General features: G+C 38.2%; 1 protein-coding gene across 2 annotated transcripts in view; it reads right to left on the reverse strand.

The window, feature by feature from the left end:
* Positions 1-18,411, reverse strand: part of LOC134752285 (single-minded homolog 1) — a 101,546-nt gene that overhangs the window by 54,315 nt on the left and 28,820 nt on the right. The gene's annotated exons all lie outside the window — the stretch shown is intronic.

An 18,411-nucleotide genomic window follows, 5' to 3' on the forward strand; every position in this document is an offset into this window, starting at 1 on the left:
TTACACTTCTTAAACGGCCACCGGAGTTCCAAGTAATATTGGAAGTTCACGTTCAGTTAGTGATAGTTTAACAAACTTACATACTATTAGAGGAGAAATCACCATACATCATTAAATAAAGGATTTAATACATAAAACCACGGAAAACAGGCATAGCTTAGGTAAATCACACTCCGACGCCGTAATGGCGGGCGATGCTCCTCTGTCAGTCCGGGACGCGCCACACGTAGTGTGACCATCGACACCAATCGTAGGGCTGCACCCGAGCAATCCACATAATCGGTTATCAGTTCGGCCTCCTGATGAAAATCCTTCGCCCACGAAGGTCACCAAGCAGCACCACAGAACTTCTGCGCGTCGTGCGCCTTCAAGTCACGACAGAGGACCTGGTGACGTAGGCGATTGGTGCTCTGTGAATCCGATGGCCCCGATGTCTGTCCTATAACCATCAAAACGAAAGCCAATTAACATCTGTTACAGTTTCAAGTCAGCTTCTAGTGTTGAGACCCCTTTAGGCCACATCAAAATGTCTATTTCTTAGTGTAAGGCTCTTTAAGCACTGGAATGTTGTAAATTTTATGAAGTTATCACGGTATTATAAATTCGATCATAAGATCTCAACTCAATCAATGAGCAGTCGGCTCTAACCGTGTACATCCTCTTTATTTTATTTTAGGAGAATTATCATGTAGTCAAACGTCATGTAGACAAGAGTAACATCGTAAAGCAAATGTCATATAGATTCATGTCAGTTCTTAAATGAATCATGATGTTGACAACTGTCAGCTCTTAAAGCAAACATCTTATTGGCAAATGTCAGCTCGTAAATCAAATAATTATCAACTTTTAAACTAAAGGAAAACATGTAGACAATTATCAGCTCATAATTAAATATTTTGTAGGCAACTCTCAGCTCTCAAAGCAAATATAAACTTCTAGAGAGAAACATCATGTACACATATTCAGCTCTTAGAGCAAACATCAACTCCTGAAGGGAAACATCACGTAGACAACTTTCAGCCCTTTTAACATCTTGTAGGTAATTGTAAGCTCTAAAAGCAAACTTCTTAAAATCAATTGTAAGCTCTTAAAGCTTACACCAAATATTAACTCATCAATGAAAACATCATGTAGACAACTCTTAGCTCTTAAAGTACACATCAAGTAAACAACTCCCGAGAGTTAAAGCAAACATCAACTTCTAGAGGAAAACATCATGTAGACATATTCAGCTCTTAAAGCAAACATCAACTCCTGAAGGAAAACATCACGTAAACAACTTTCAGCCTTTGTAATATCTTGTAGACAATTGCAAGCTCTAAAAAGCAAACTTCTTATAATCAATTGCCAGCTCTTAGCAAACTCACACCTCAACCGGACTTGTATTTATATCCAGCTCTTTGAGTAACTTTAAATCATGGGCTCTCTATAAGCAACTTTAATTTATGTCTTTAGCTAACTGGTTTAACAGATTTGTATTATGACCTCTTTTAACGAAATTAACATGGGCTTTTTAAGCATTTTGTAATATGGGCTCTAAGCAATTCTGTAATATGGGCTCTTTAAACTTATTTATAACATGAGCTGTTTAAGCAGATTTGTATATGGTCTCTTTAAACATTTGCATCATAGGCTCTTTAAGCTGATGCGTCACATGGGCTCGCTAAACATTCGTATCATAGGCTCGCTAAGCTGATACGTCTCATAATAGCATTCGTATCATAGGCTCGCTAAGCTGATACGTCTCGTAGGTTCGCTAAGCATTCGTATCATAAGCTCGCTAAGCTGATACGTCTCGTAGGCTCGCTAAGCATTCGTATCATAGGCTCGCTAAGCTGATACGTCTCGTTGGCTCGCTAAGCATTCGTATCATAGGCTCGCTAAGCTGATACGTCTCGTAGGCTCGCTAAGCATTCGTATCATAGGCTCGCTAAGCTGATACGTCTCGTAGGCTCGCTAAGCATTCGTATCATAGGCTCGCTAAGCTGATACGTCTCGTAGGCTCGCTAAGCATTCGTATCATAGGCTCGCTAAGCTGATACGTCTCGTAGGCTCGCTAAGCATTCGTATCATAGGCTCGCTAAGCTGATACGTCTCGTAGGCTCGCTAAGCATTCGTATCATGGGCTCGCTAAGCTGATACGTCTCGTAGGCTCGCTAAGCATTCGTATCATGGGCTCGCTAAGCTGATACGTCTCGTTGGCTCGCTAAGCATTCGTATCATGGGCTCGCTAAGCTGATACGTCTCGTAGGCTCGCTAAGCATTCGTATCATAGGCTCGCTAAGCTGATACGTCTCGTTGGCTCGCTAAGCATTCGTATCATAGGCTCGCTAAGCTGATACGTCTCGTTGGTTCGCTAAGCATTCGTATCATAGGCTCGCTAAGCTGATACGTCTCGTTAGCTCGCTAAGCATTCGTATCATAGGCTCGCTAAGCTGATACGTCTCGTTGGCTCGCTAAGCATTCGTATCATGGGCTCGCTAAGCTGATACGTCTTGTTGGCTCGTTATCACATAGGCTGCATCAATCACGCACCGCCCCTCAGGCGCGCAGTCTCGCACCGCCGCTTAGGTGCGCAAACTCGCACCGCCGCTCAGGCGTGCAGACTCGCACCGCCAATCAGGCGTGCAGACTCGTACTGCCGCTCAGCTCAGGCGTGCAGACTCGCACTGTCGCTCAATCGTGCAGACTTTTGCCAGTACATTCTGAAACTATGATTCGGGGCAATAACTGTGTTCGAAAAACATAGTATGTTTGGATTCAACTTTTGTAATTACGGTTCAACTATCCATGGCTCACTTACTATTTTCTAATAATTTATCAACATAATATTTGATCAGAATTAATTAAATATCTCCCGGGGAAGACCTATGCCCCGCAGTGGGACATTGTATTAGCTGTTAATAATGATAATGACTTCTGTTACATTGACATGCATCAAGATGTACATTTACATAATAAAGTCACATTGTCTATCGGGCTAACGATATGATAAAGTATTGACACTTTTATTAAAATTAAGTAATGTCGATAAAACATGTGGTCAAAATATTGACCCAAGGATTCCTATAGCAAGCAGTCTTTCAATGTCAATTTTCCCCATAAGCACATAAGGTTTACCACCTTCATGTCAATACACCAATAATTTATTACATTTTATCTTTTATAACACACATGTAGTGCCATTATATTATTACCATTGTTCTATGGCAATCTCAGTTTTTTTTAATAAAAATGGGATGTAGTAATCTATGATTTGCTTGCATGAAATAACCCAGTACTTCAACTTGTTGAAACAAGGAACTTGTGTTGAGAATACTTAACTTCTTTCATAGTGGTACATACAGCATCCAACTTGGTAAACACACTACCTGCAGTTGTCTCTCACCGCAGATTTCTATCACTGCAAGGTATTCTTTGCACCATCTAGTTCGGTGAGACTCCCATCAAGCAGCTGCAGTAGCCATTTGTGAAGACATTTGAACATTCTAACAACACACAACATGCAACATTTAACAAACATCAAAACATGTGATCTACTTCTGTCAAATACTATTCCCCTTTATTATTTGTCAATTAGATTTAAGATTATTTAACTGTAAGAATCAACTTTGTAATATGAAGCTTAACTCGGGATGAAACACATTCAGAAATATTAATATCCTTGAAACAAGGCATTCAGTAATCATTCTTAAATTATATTAAAGTAGGTATTGTAATAATTCTTGGATTATGTTAAAGTAGTCAATATTAAGTTTTCCATGACTGACTAAGACTCCATTGACAGTCCTAATAAGATGGACACAATTTTCATTGAACAACAAAATATGATTATGAATAGTAAATAATTTAAATTAGCACTTTTAAAAGTATCACAATTCAAAACCATATCCATTGTCCTTGTTTTTATTAATTCGCTGAACCAACAGCCTCTTATAGTACAGTCAACATTAAGAGTAGGTACATGTCACTTCATCCTTTCCATTTGGACATCACAGGCATTTAGTGGCTGTTCTATTTTATTTGAAACATGTTAACAAACATTAATTATTCGGTGTATAGTACATGACAATTTGAATCCGTTGGGAACATACCTCATAGCGGCTACTCATTTGTGTAAGACAATTTTTACATGATCAGTAATACTCACTTGTCAATATTTTATTTATTATTTTTACCATGCTATACTATTACTTAGAAATTATGTGAATGTATAATTTGGCCTTACCTCGTTCAATCTTGTATGGCTGATTACATTTTATTTACCTCCAAAACCTTTTACACAGATTAGTATTACTCATTTGTGTGCAATCACTCTGCAGGGATTAGACCTCTGTGAGATATGCAGACACCCATCTTGTCCTGGTAAAACACCTCCAGTAACAAACACATTTATTCTGTGAAAATATAAATGAGGCAACAACTTTATCTGAAATGGCAACTGTTACAATCTTTACCCATAATGCGATCATGCTTTATTTCACACAACATTCTCAAAGGGATCATGTTAACATGGACTTATAATGACCCATGACATGACAGCAATTTCGTCCGCCTTGCATAAATAACTCAAATTCTATATTGCATTCACAACAATAATATTTAAAGTGTAATAATAAGTTAATAATCACACACCACATAGTTCTCAAACTATTAGTAACATGAAGCATCTACATTAAATAACCAAACTTTATATTGGTAACATGTAAGATATTTAATTATTTTTATTGCTAATATTAGTATTTTCCAACAACATTCATAGACTAAGTGTTTTAACATAAACTAGACCACCATGACTGATAAATTTCATTAGCAATTTAATAACACCTCAATAGAACTTTCCCCGTACTTGTCACCGATGTATGATTTTTATAAAATTAGATTCTAGAATAAATATTATGGTGTGACAATGATGTCATTACAGTAGTCTAATTCGTCTAGTTTATCTGGCATTCATAATCTGATTCCTAATTTCATTATTGCCTTTCTTTGCATATTTTAAGAGTAAATAATTATGGCCATTGTTGTAGACATAATTATATGTCATTATAGCTATGATTTTAGGCTGTAAAATGTTTGCATATGTGCAATACTTCTCTACAATAAGTGGATAAGACAATCTTTCACGGGTTTTCCTTGATTCTGTAATGATATTCACAATTTGACACTATGGCACTTAGTTGTTGGACTGCTTACCCATAAAACATTCAAGTTATAACTTACGTGGCTTGATCGTTCCAACGAAACGATATATATGTATAGCTTACCAAATGTCGTATTCCACTTGTCCAAGTCATGTGGCATGACGCCATGAACCGCGGTGATGTACACCGTCATCAATGACTTACCGAACCTTTTCTTCATAAAGTATGCCCTAATAAGGCTTCACCAAAGATTTGTTTTTATTATTCAATGATGAATGGTGCGAATATAATAGTAATATCACTTGAACCGGCGTATTTGGTTAGCAACAATAAGCGGGTGAAACTACGGCTTTTTCTCCAAACAGAATTACATTGTGGACGTAAATTACGTATGCCGCTTCTGAACTATTAGAGGAGAAATCACCATACATCATTAAATAAAGGATTTAATACATAAAACCACGGAAAACAGGCATAGCTTAGGTAAATCACACTCCGACGCCGTAATGGCGGGCGATGCTCCTCTGTCAGTCCGGGACGCGCCACACGTAGTGTGACCATCGACACCAATCGTAGGGCTGCACCCGAGCAATCCACATAATCGGTTATCAATACATACATATAATCACGCCTATTTCCCGGAGGGGTAGGCAGAGACCACGGATTTCCACTTGTTACGATCCTGACATACCTCTTTCGCTACCTTCACTTTCATAACGTTCCTCATACACGCTCGCCGGTTTAGGGTGCTCTACCTGGTCTTTCTTCAGGATTTCCCCGATCTGATCAGAAAAAGTCCGCCGAGGTCTGCCCCTTCCCAACTCCCGTTTCTACCTCTCCCTTATACACTCTCTTTGTTAGCCTTTTTCCACTCATTCTTTCCACGTGTCTAAACAGGGAGTATATATATATATTTCGCTAGCATTTTCTTCTGCGCCTAAGCATCGTCATCGACTGAAAAACAAATTCATGATAAAGTCAGTTATTGATTATTGGTCAAACAATCTACACGAACTATAACTTTTTCTATAAATAAATTATTGTTCTTTAGAGAAACTTACATTATCGGTGGCATTTTCTTTAGTTTTCACATCAAATCAGTATATATTTTTTTCTAGTCAGTTGTATTTTCTTCAGACGCGCACGCGTGCTTGTCAATGTCAATATTGTCAATTGTCAAAACGTTAAGCCCGCTACAGACTACGCGGTGCGAAGCCGCGAACGCGAGCGTGAGTCGATTTCGCTTTAGATTAACTTGCGTTCGCGGCTTCGCGCCGCGATTCGCGCTCGAGTGTGCTTTAAGTTGAGAGAACACAATTATCCGTGCATGTTAGGCCCCACCCATTCGCACGAGAGTTTATAGAAAGAGATATCGCTTTCTCGCTCTTACTTATGGGTGCGTCCCACACGCAACGCTTTTTAAGCTCTCGTGCGTATGGGGCCTTATAGTTGGTCAAGCAAATCTTATCAGTAAATAACAACAAAAAAAACTATACTCATCCTTTTCTTTTGGGTGCTAGTACTAGTGTAAGACAAAGATAGTATGATTCTCTCTCTTGTTTGAAATGTCTATGTTTGAAATGAGACGGTCCTTTAGCCCCATAGACCTACGACTCTACGAGTAGCATTACATAGATGCGGGCTACCGCGTGCGCCCGTAAGGGATAGACCATGAATCTAGTATAACTGGATCGGTCATGAGGGGTGGGGGAAAATGACCGAACGGGATAGTCTTATGTATCTTTCAGTAGGAGTAGCAGAGAAAGCGCTGTTATTGTTTGTCCTTGTCATAGTTTCACTTTTCCACCGCTGCCACAACCGAGGTTGTGGCAAACAAATAAGTACGTGACATGTCATGTTTGTTCGTTGCTTGTTTAATTATCGTTGTTTTGTATGAAATTGTGCTTTCTCTTATGAAATATAGTGATGGTTAGCGTTTTGAATGCTTGAACTTTGATAAAATACTGGTGAATTGTTCTGTAATCGGCTGTAATAGCCGCTCTGAGCAAAAATATGAGATCATAACCTTTCACACGTAAGTACGGTATTTTACACCTTTCTCTTAACGCAATATGTGAGAATAACATCGTAAGATTACGTTACACTCAAAGCAATGTAGAATCAAACGATTTCAATAAAAATATCACAATTATTTACGCAAATTAAAAAAACATTATTTGTAAAATTATCCGCCCAAATTACGTAGGTAGGTAGGAGTCTGAAGTCAGCCATTTTTAAACTTCTTCTTAATTTAGCTGCATAACAATCATGTTAGGGATACCAGATGAAAATATCATAATTTTATGGGTAATTTTGACCTCGAAGTTTTTTTCGTACTTCTAATTCCAAAAAATAAATAAACAAATGTTGTGAAGATTAAACGTGGTGTACATTAATTGGTGTGATTGCGATTTGTGATTTCTTTAAATTAAAACCCATAATACATTTTATTTTACGTTTTATTTACTAAACATGTTTAGTTTTGTACCACCTGCGCGAATTATAGGAGGTATTTCATTGTTCATACGCCTAAAAAGAACGGCCCATTGACATTTTATTTAACAATTTTTTAATACCGTCAAACAAGCTAACTTTGCCTCCAGGGTAATCGCCCCAACGTGATATCAAATATTGGGGTAATTTTTACCAATATGGTATCCCCACGTTTATGACGTCATCTATGTCTATCCCTTACGGGCGCACGCGTATAGCTGGTCTATGTAATGCTAGGTCTATGGGATAGACATAGATGACGTCATAAACGTGGGGGTACCATATTGGTAAAAATTACGTTGGGGCGATTACCCTGGAGGCAAAGTTTGACGGTATTAAAATTGTTGAATAAATGTCAATGGGCCGTTCTATTTAGGCGTATGAACAATGAAATACCTCCTATAATTCGCGCAGGTGGTACAAAACTAAACATGTTTAGTAAATAAAACGTAAAATAAAATGTATTACGAGTTAAAATTTTATGAAATCACAAATCACAATCACATTATTCACACCAATTAATGTACACCACATTTAATCTTCACAACATTTGTTTATTTTATTTTTTAGAATTAGAAATACGAAAAACTTAAGTCAAAATTACCCATAAAATGATGATATCTTCATCTGGTATCCCTAACATGATTGTTATGCAGCTAAATTAAGAAGAAGATTAAAAACGGCTGACTTCAGACTCGTCTGAGTAGCTGACAGATTACCACAAACAACCTACGTAATTTGGGCGGATAATTTTACAAATAATGTTTTGTTAATTTGCGTAAATAATTGTGATATTTTTATTGAAATCGTTTGATTCTACATTGCTTTGAGTGTAACGTAATTTTACGATGTTATTCTCACATATTGCGTTAAGAGGAAGGTGTAAAATACCGTACTTACGTGTGAAAGGTTATGTTCTCATATTTTTGCTCAGAGCGGCTATGACAGCCAATTACAGAACAATTCACCATTATTTTATCAATTCAAAACGCTAACCATCACTATGTTTTATAAGAGAAAGCACAATTTCATAGAAAACAACAATAATTAAACAAGCAACGAAGCATGACATGTCACGTACTTATTTGTTTGCCACAATTTCGGTTGTGGCAGCGGTGGAAAAGTGAAACTATGACAAAGACAAAAAGTAATATATTGCTCTCTGTCACTACTACTTAAAGATACATAAGACTATCCCGTTCGGTCATTTCGCCCCACCCCTCATGACCGATCCATGTTATACTAGATTCATGTTTAGCCCGCTCCAGACTACGCGGCGCGAAGCCGCGAACGCAAGTGTGGATTCGATTTCGCTGATTAGCGAACTAGACTCCAAACTCGCGTTCGCGGCTTCGCGCCGCGATTCGCGCATGAGTGTGGAGGGCCCTTTTGACAAACTATATAATGCAAGTCAATTTGTATAAAGCTGTCACTCAACTGTCACTCATTTAAACTCTTTTCAATTTGGAAGTGTAGTAATAAAACTAACTATTCGTGTTCAATCTTTGTCCGACACACGTCCGAAATTTAAATAAGGCCAGCCATTGACATACACTCTAGGCATAGATAATCGTGGTCACTTTCGAATGATTGTCGATAACTTTTTTCATTACCGACGTGATATTGTTATCGTAGTCATGTATGAATGAATGAATGTTTTTCATGGAAATATGGGACACTTGGCAACACTGGCGCACGTGTGCGGCAGTCTGTAAGGTTCGCACCGTTTTGACGTATTTGCCTTTACAGGTCGTAACACACCGTCGCACCGCACCAAGGTCATTGTGCGACGCATCCATAAGTAAGAGCGAGAAAGCGATATCTCTTTCTCGCTCTTACTTATGGGGGCGTCGCACAATGACCTTGGTGCAGTTCTAGGAATAGGTAGTACTGGCGTGGGCTTCCATACTATCGCACCGAACCGTCAAAACGGTGCGATCCTACCTTACAGACTGCCGCACACGTGCGCCAGTGTTGCCAAGTGTCCCATATTTCCATGAAAAAAAAAGAAAAACATGGAAATATGGGACACTGTTTGTGTCCCTATTCCTAAGGGCCCTCCACACTCGTGCGCGAATCGCGTCGCGAAGCCGCGAACGCGAATTTGGAGTCGATTTCGCTGAATAGCGAACTAGACTCCACACTCGCGTTCGCGGCTTCGCGCCGTGATTCGCGCATGAGCGTAAAGGACCCTCTAGAATTGCTCCAAGGTCACGGTGCGGTACGATGGTGTGTTATGGCCTATAATTTCGAAGTGTAATAATAAATCTAGCTATTCGCGTTCAAACTTCATCTGACACATGTCCGACAATTGAATAAGGCCACCTATTGAATGGATCTTTCAAAAACTCTAGGCATAGACAATCGTGGTCACTAACGAATGATTGTCGATTAGAGATTTCCGGTTCTAACGCCATCTTGATAGTAGCCTCGTGATTAATTCCTTTGTTTTTTGCTCATTAATATTGTTTAAAGTGTAATATCGATAGCTTTATTATACAATAATCTAATGTGGTAGTGTGCAGTGAATGGAGAATTAATCTCAAAGCGTGTTTAACCACCATTTTGGAGTCAACGGCCGGTAGTCCACGTGCTTCTCGTAAAATCCAGCTATCGGTTTTACGAGACAACTACAACAACCACCGAACAGCGTCGTGCTCTAAGAGCATTTATTTTGTTCCTACCCCTTTTACGTGACATTGGCTACGGGCAACACCGCCCTCAAGTCCATCAAGAAAAGGAAAAAAAAAAAGATTGTCGATTACTTGCATTATCGACGGGATATTGTTATCGTAGCCCGGTACCATGCTCGCAAAATGACAGTTTTTTACGATAACGTTAGAAGACAGCAGTCCTATCACGCGCAATATGATAATAACCATTTCACGCGCAATATGACAATAACCGTGCTAAGCCCGCTGTAGGAATCAAAGGTATAAAGAGAGTTTTTACAAAACCACCGTAGACCGTAGACAGCTCGGCGCCGAACGTGGGAAACATCATCAAAAGTCATTCCAATCTCCATCCATTCATTCATTCACTCATTCATTCGCTTATTTTAAATACATTCACAAAACAGGTTGAAAACACACAAAATGGCTCAGCGGCCTCAGCGGGCGGCGTAACGTAAATGAGTTTTTGCAAAGTTGTAAAATTTTGTGAGAGACGCGCAGTCACGTATCGACGAAATCTTTACAAGATACTGTGAGAAAATTTGTAGATATATTTGACAAGTAACACGTTTTAAATAATAAACGAATGATTTTTAGGGTTCCGTAGCCAAAGGGTAAAAACGGGACCCTGTCTGTCCGTCTGTCACCAGGCTGTATCTCATGAACAGTGATAGCTAAACAGTTGAAATTTTTCACAGATGACGTATTTCTGCTGCCGCTATAACAACAAATACTAAAAACAAAATAAAATAAATATTTAAGTGGGGCTCCCATACAACAAACGTGATTTTTTTGCCGTTTTTTTGCGTAATGGCACTCGTGCGCGAGTCCGACTCGCACTTGGCCGGGTTTTTTCGTATAGATGCAAATTTTTTGGAAGTCAGTGAAAAGTTTAGCCTATGTTGACTATGTTATTTGACATATTTTTTTGCCAATAGGATTATTAGTTGGCAAAAACAGAGGATTGTTTTTATGCATACAAATAAAATAATGCCATGCGATTTCACCTGATTGTTGCACTACACACTACTGTATAGAATCTGTGTATTGCGCTCTCTAATGTTAGTTACATTGTAATTTGCACATAACACTTGCAAATAGAAAGAAAATACTATTTAGAACTGATTTATTGTAAACAGTTTAGCTTACGAGTTTAGGTGCCGGTAGTGGTAAAAGTAAGTACCTACACATACCAATCCACTGCAAATAAAGGACGAGGTGGAGACTTTGTTTTATGGATCTCATACTCTCTTTGTTTGTAAGTTTCTATGTCTGGTAGGTACTAGTTTTCGTTGCTAAAAATTGTTATAAAATAATTTAAATAGTTATAGATGGATACAGTCTAAGGAAAAAACGTGCCTCGAAAATCACGAAAATTTGATTCTCGATCTGGCGCCATCTGATTTGGCCTACTCTCGTATAGAGGGCGTCGACGGTTTCGTTGGTTATTTAACAATTTTAACGCATATCAGTGAGAGAACATGGGTCAAAATCATAAAAATAATTAATGCAAATTAAAAAAAATCATTTATCCATATTTAAATACATTTTATCGTATTTTTATAAATCTTCATTTTTAGTTTTAAAGTGTGTCGATAGATGGCAGTGAATTTACTGTGGTTACCAAATTTACTATGGCAGTACCACTCTATAATATTATATCCTCTTTGCCTAGGCCTAGCCACCGCTAGCAATGTACCTACTACCTACAAGTTCAGAATATTCTCAAAATTTCTAGAAACTTTGAGAATGTAAAATTCTCATGCAATTTTCCATTTATAGATTGTTCCCGTTCAGGGGCAGGGATCGTTACCGGTATAAATTAAAATCAAAATATCACGTAACATTCGAAATATTTCTTTTGATATTGTAGAATGGTATTCAGGTAAGGACCTAAATGAAATGGAAAAATATACACAAACAACCGAGATACCGAAATTGAATACCGGTTAATTTGTATGAAAAATATACCGGTATTCGATCCCTGTTCAGGAGGCGATTTTTGAATTTCGATCGCTCGATTTCGTCAGTCGAAAATCGGTGGAAAACTGCGAAATGCTAATTCATGAAATATGAGCGATAGAAATTGGGAATCTAGTGATGAATTTAAATGACTAGTAGTGGAGATATTATTGAACGAAATACACGAAATCGAGCGGTCGAAATTCAAAAATCGCCCCCCGATTAGGGATTAACAATAGTTATTTGTGAACAAGAGAGGAAAGTTGGTTTTTCTTGCGAGTGTTTATTTTGCGAAAGCGAAAGATTCTATAATTGAATCACGAGCGAGGCGAGTGATTCTGAGTTAGAGTCTTGAGCGTAGTGAGGGACTCAAAAACACGAGATTTAAAACAACTTTGCTCTCGCGTTGCACATATAATTTTTCACCTCAGTAGTGAGAACATATTAAAGGTTAAAATGTATTTCGAATTACACAGAACAACGCAGAAACAAAAAAAAAACAAATTGTAATAGAAGTATGAAGTGGCAGTTCATGGCCTTCACTAAATTAAAAAGCTAGTTTGTTGCACTCCCTGGAGTGAGGAAAGTCGCACTTTCGTCACTCCCTAGAGTGAGGAAAGTAGCACTTTCGTCAATCCCTAGAGTCTCCAGGGAGTGACGAAAGTAGGCTTGTTCGAGCAGCTGAGGTGAAAATTGTGTTAGTTATTGTTATTGCGTCAAATAGATACAAATTGATGCAATGCGTTGTAGATTGTATTATTTACTATGTTGGCGGTGTTTAGATAATACTTAGTAGAAAAATGTCACGTATTAGAAACGAAATGACGTCACGCCAGTCCACATTACGAAAGCAATTCGCTACCAATACTCGTAAACATTCCAGCAATAGTCACTAATGGCAACTCCGTGCCTCCTGAATGCATTCCACTGCAATAAAATCAAATATAGACTCAAATACAAAAAAATATCCGAAAACCGCCGCGCGCGCACGGGATCTTTATAGATCGCTTTCGTGCGTGACGTTACATGGATTTTTTCCATCTTTTTTTGGCGTTATGATCAATGATCTATTTATGGGGGCGGTGTAGGCACGTAGGGGTTCTTAATTGTTTAATGGGGCTATTTATTTTGTTATAGGATTAGCGAGTGTTAGAAAATAGGATGGAGTGGGTTTTTTGCGTTTGACACTTATGGGTGTACGTGACGGTGAGTGGTATACCTAGTATTAAATGCATTGTGTATTGTACAGTTTTTGGACTTGAGAAGACTAATATTGTACAGTTTCCCATCCTTTCTAGTATGCAGGTGTGTATGCAAAAACAAGCGTCTAGACGTAATTGCTAGAGAACTTCTGTATGCGGATGATGCTGCACTAGTTGCAAACTCTGAAAGCGAACTTCAGGAGTTGGTGACACGTTTTGGTCGCGCCTGTCGACTGTTTTCTATGAGCGTCAACACCAAGAAGACTGTCATCATGGTGCAAGTAAGCCAATCTCCGAGGATCATACTCGACGGTGCTGTACTCGATGTTGTGGACCATTTCTGCTATCTTGGCTCTACTACCACGCAGTCTCTATCTAGCGACAAGGAGATTGATACTCGGATAGGCAGAGCATCAACTGTTTTTGGGAAGCTTTTTGCGCGCGTATGGAGAAACCGTATGCTCACTACTTACACCAAAGTCCTTGTATACCAGACCTGCGTACTAAGTGTATTGCTGTACGCATCGGAAACATGGACTACATACGCGAAACAAGAACGCAAGCTCAACGCTTTCCACATGCGCTGCCTGAGGACTATTCTTGGAGTTACTTGGCAAGATAAGATTAGCAACGAGGTAGTGCTCTCAAGAACGCATTGTTGCAGCCTAACTGCTATGTTAAAGCAGAGAAGACTTCGCTGGCTCGGTCACGTACATCGCATGGACCCTGAGAGACTACCACGCCAAGTTATGCTGGGTCAGATAGCGGACGTAAAAAGGCCTGTTGGGCGTCCAGCTCTACGGTTTAAGGACTCCTGTAAGCGGGACATGGACAGTTTTGGCATTCGGACCGACAGTTGGGAGAAACGTGCTGAAATGAGACCGGAATAGCGTCACGACATTAAGGTCGGAACATCAAAGCACGACGATGACTGGCTGGAGAACCTTAAGCAGAAAAGTCTTCGTCGTGCTCTACCACCTCCTGCGGACTCGCGTTTTGTGTGCGATCGATGTGGCAAGAAATGCCGCGCTGCGATAGGACTTTACAGCCATCAACGGCGATGCTGGACCCCATAAACCCACAAGCGCCGCAACAAGCATCTACAACAGATGATGTGGCCAATGATGATGATGATTGTACAGTCGAAATTTAACCATCAATTGGGTTATTACATTAGTTACACTAACACACACTTACACACACGCCTATTGCTACTTTTATTTGCATTGTAAATCTGTTTTAAAAATTTTGTTTCTTTGTGTTGCTATAATGTTATTAGTTATGTTTCATGGTTGTGCCTATTCATATCTGTAGCTCATGCGTATCTAATCATAATAAAATTACTAGATATCTAGAATATTAGAAATTTGATTATAATAATATAAAATGTTGGCAGTTGCATGTGATGTGACATACAGGTATTGTACACAATTTGGTGTTTGAGTGAATTGATATTTGGGGAACAGGTATCTCTAAAAATAATATTACAAATTTATTTACATACAAGATATATACAGTGGTACTACGTAAACGAAATTAATAACTAGCTTAAATCTAAAGTCAACCAGACGCTTCGCGATTTCTGAAAACAACTTATGCGCGCTGTAATTAAAATAATTAAAATGTTCCAAAATATCAATTCACTGAAATAAATTAATTTATATGTAAAAAAAAAACATTTGGTGTTTTAAATTATACGTTTCTAATTTACTTAATAGGTACAGCATTATACATGCACCGATGTTCTATACAAACAAAACTTAATTTTAGTTTTGTTTGTATAGAACATTGGTGAAATATAGCTGTAAATTAGTCACCACCATTATATTAACTGAATATAGACGTTATGGAAAGTATTTCTATAAAATGTATTGTATATTTACAGTAACTATGCCTTCTCGTTTGATTATTGTAAGAGGAACGAATAACAAATTCCATGCCTTTTAACAGCTAACTCTTATAAAAATTACAAAATCGAAAGTAAATAAAAAATCTAAAAGTTAATATTAATATATAGGTACTTATAGGTATATGCCTAGTGGGTAGTGACCCTGCCTGTGAAGCCGATGGTCCTGGGTTCGAATCCCGGTAAGGGCATTTATTTTGTGTGATGAGCACAGATATTTGTTCCTGAGTCATGGGTGTTTTCTATGTATTTAAGTATTTATATATTATATATATCGTTGTCTGAGTACCCATAACACAAGCCTCCTTGGGCTTACCGTGGGACTTAGTCAATCTGTGTAAGAAAGTCCTATAAAATTTATTTATTTATTTATATCAAATTGCGGAAAAATTCCATAGGTAATGTTAATATTCAGAGAGGAAAATGGGGACTACGGTTGTGTGGAGAAGCTGTTTATTGTATAAAACAAAGTCGCTTTCCGCTGTCTGTCCCTTTGTCCCTATGTATGCTTAGATCTTTAAAACTACGCAACGGATTTTGATGTGGTTTTTTTAAATAGATAGAGTGATTCAAGAGAAAGGTTTATATGTATAATTTGTAAAGGTTTTGTGTTAATTAGTTTAAAGAGGATATAATATTATAGAGCAGTAGTGTCATAGTAAATTTTGTAACCACAGTAAATTCACTACCATTTATCAAAACACTTTAAAACTAAAAATGAAGATTTATAAAAATACGATAGAATGTATTTAAATATAGATAAATGATTTTTTTCATTTGCATTAATTATTTTTATGATTTTGACCCATGTTCTTTCACTGATATGCCTTAAAATTGTTAAATAACAAACGAAACCGTCAACGTCCTCTATACGAGAGTAGGCCAAAGCTAGTAGCGACATCTGATCGCGAATCAAATTTTCTTGATTTTCGAGGCACGTTTTTTCCTTAGACTGTATCCATCTATTACGGAGTTATATCTATCTTTGATTAGTTGAACTACCCGTGCGAAGCCGGGGCGGGTCGGTGGATCTTGATTAAGTCAAGAATTGGATCGCCAGATGGGCGGAGCGTGAGGCGGGCCGCGGCCGCGGGGCGTCCGTCGGCATCCGACGGCCTCGATTAAACCGACCGAGACAGATCTGATAGAAGTGTGGACTGAAGATTACACATTTGTGTAGCTTACTTGGTTTGGTCGGTTAGCGCAATTAGTTTCTTCATTGAAGCAGACAATCATGTAGGTATGTACATAAAAAATATCAAAGATAGATATAACTCCGTAATAGTAATACAGTCTAAGGAAAAAACGTGCCTCGAAAATCAAGAAAATTTGATTCTCGATCAGAGGGCGCCACTAGTTTTGGCTTACTCTCGTATAGAGGGCGTTGACGGTTTCGTTTGTTATTTATAATTTTAACGCATACCAGTGAAAAAACATGGGTCAAAATCATAAAAATAATTAATGCAAATAAAAAAATCATTTATACATATTTAAATACATTTTTCAGGTTCAGTACCCAAAGGGTAAAAATGGGACCCTATTACTAAGACTCCGCTGTCTGTCTGTCTGTCACCAGGCTGTATCGCATGAACCGTGATAGCTAGACAGTTGAAATTAACACAGATGATGTATTTCTGTTGCCGCTATAACAACAAATACTAAAAACAGAATGAAATAAATATTTAAGTGGGGCTCCTACACATCAAACGTGATTTTTGTTTTTTTTGCGTAATGGTACGGAACCATTTGTGCGCGAGCCCGACTCGCACTTAGTCGGTTTTTTATATCATGAACTACCAGCCTCAGGACTATTCAATCATCAGTATTATCATAGAGTAACTTATACTAGAGCTGTACTGTCATAGTAAATTTTGTAACCCCAGTAAATTCACTGCCATCTGTCGACACACTTTAAAACTAAAAAAAAAAAGGTTTATAAAAATACGATAAAATGTATTTAAATATAGATAAATGATTTTTTTATTTGCATTAATTATTTTTATGATTTTGACCCATGTTCTGTCACTGATATGCGTTAAAATTGTTAAATAACAAACGAAACCGTCAACGCCATCTATACGACAGTTGGCCAAAACTAGTAGCGCCCTCTGAACGAGAATCAAATTTTCTTGATTTTCGAGGCACGTTTTTTCCTTAGACTGTATCCATCTATTACGGAGTTATATCTATCTTTGGTATTATATTTGACTACTTTCCAGGCCTGTTGACTGAACGGAACATTTTTTCCAAAACAACAACTACGTTTTCTCGGAAAGGGCCCGCAGTCACAACGGCCGCCATATTGCTACCGGGCGTGAGTTTGCTCAACGAACTGGTTTGGTTTTGGTTAAAAAAAAAGAGTTTATTGTATGTGGTTCTGTGCTCTCTAGATGCAGGTATCAGGTATCTTCAATAAGCCCGCACCAGACAACGCGGCGCAAAGCCGCGATCGCGAGTGTGGAGTCGATTTCGCTAATTAGCGAACTCTCCATACTCGCATTCGCGGCTACGCGCCACTAAAAATGAAGATTTATAAAAATACGATATAATGTATTTAAACATGGATAAATGATTTTTTTTATTGGCATTAATTATTTTTATGATTTTGAGCCATGTTCTTTCACTGATATGCGTTAAAATTGTTAAATAACAAACGAAACCGTCAACGCCATCTATACGACTGTAGGCCAAAACTAGTAGCGCCCTCTGAACGAGAATCAAATTTTCTTGATTTTCGAGGCACGTTTTTTCCTTAGACTGTATCCATCTATTACGAAGTTATATCTATCTTTGATATTAGTGACGTGGAACCCTAAAACAGCTTTATTGTTATTATTCTGATCGCACCGCTAATGGAAAGAAATGGTTTGTAAACTCTGGCCCGTATAGCTTCGAGTGCTTCGACAATCGAATCTCTACTCTATATGTTTCGAATTAACGTTCAAAATCTAATAAACCGGCCATCATTCACATTACAATTTAACAAGATTATGGTCATAGTAATTTAAACCGTATCGTTAACTGTTACGGTT

This window comes from Cydia strobilella, chromosome 24 (genome assembly GCF_947568885.1).
Source record: "Cydia strobilella chromosome 24, ilCydStro3.1, whole genome shotgun sequence".
In the NCBI taxonomy this organism is placed as follows: domain Eukaryota; kingdom Metazoa; phylum Arthropoda; class Insecta; order Lepidoptera; family Tortricidae; genus Cydia; species Cydia strobilella.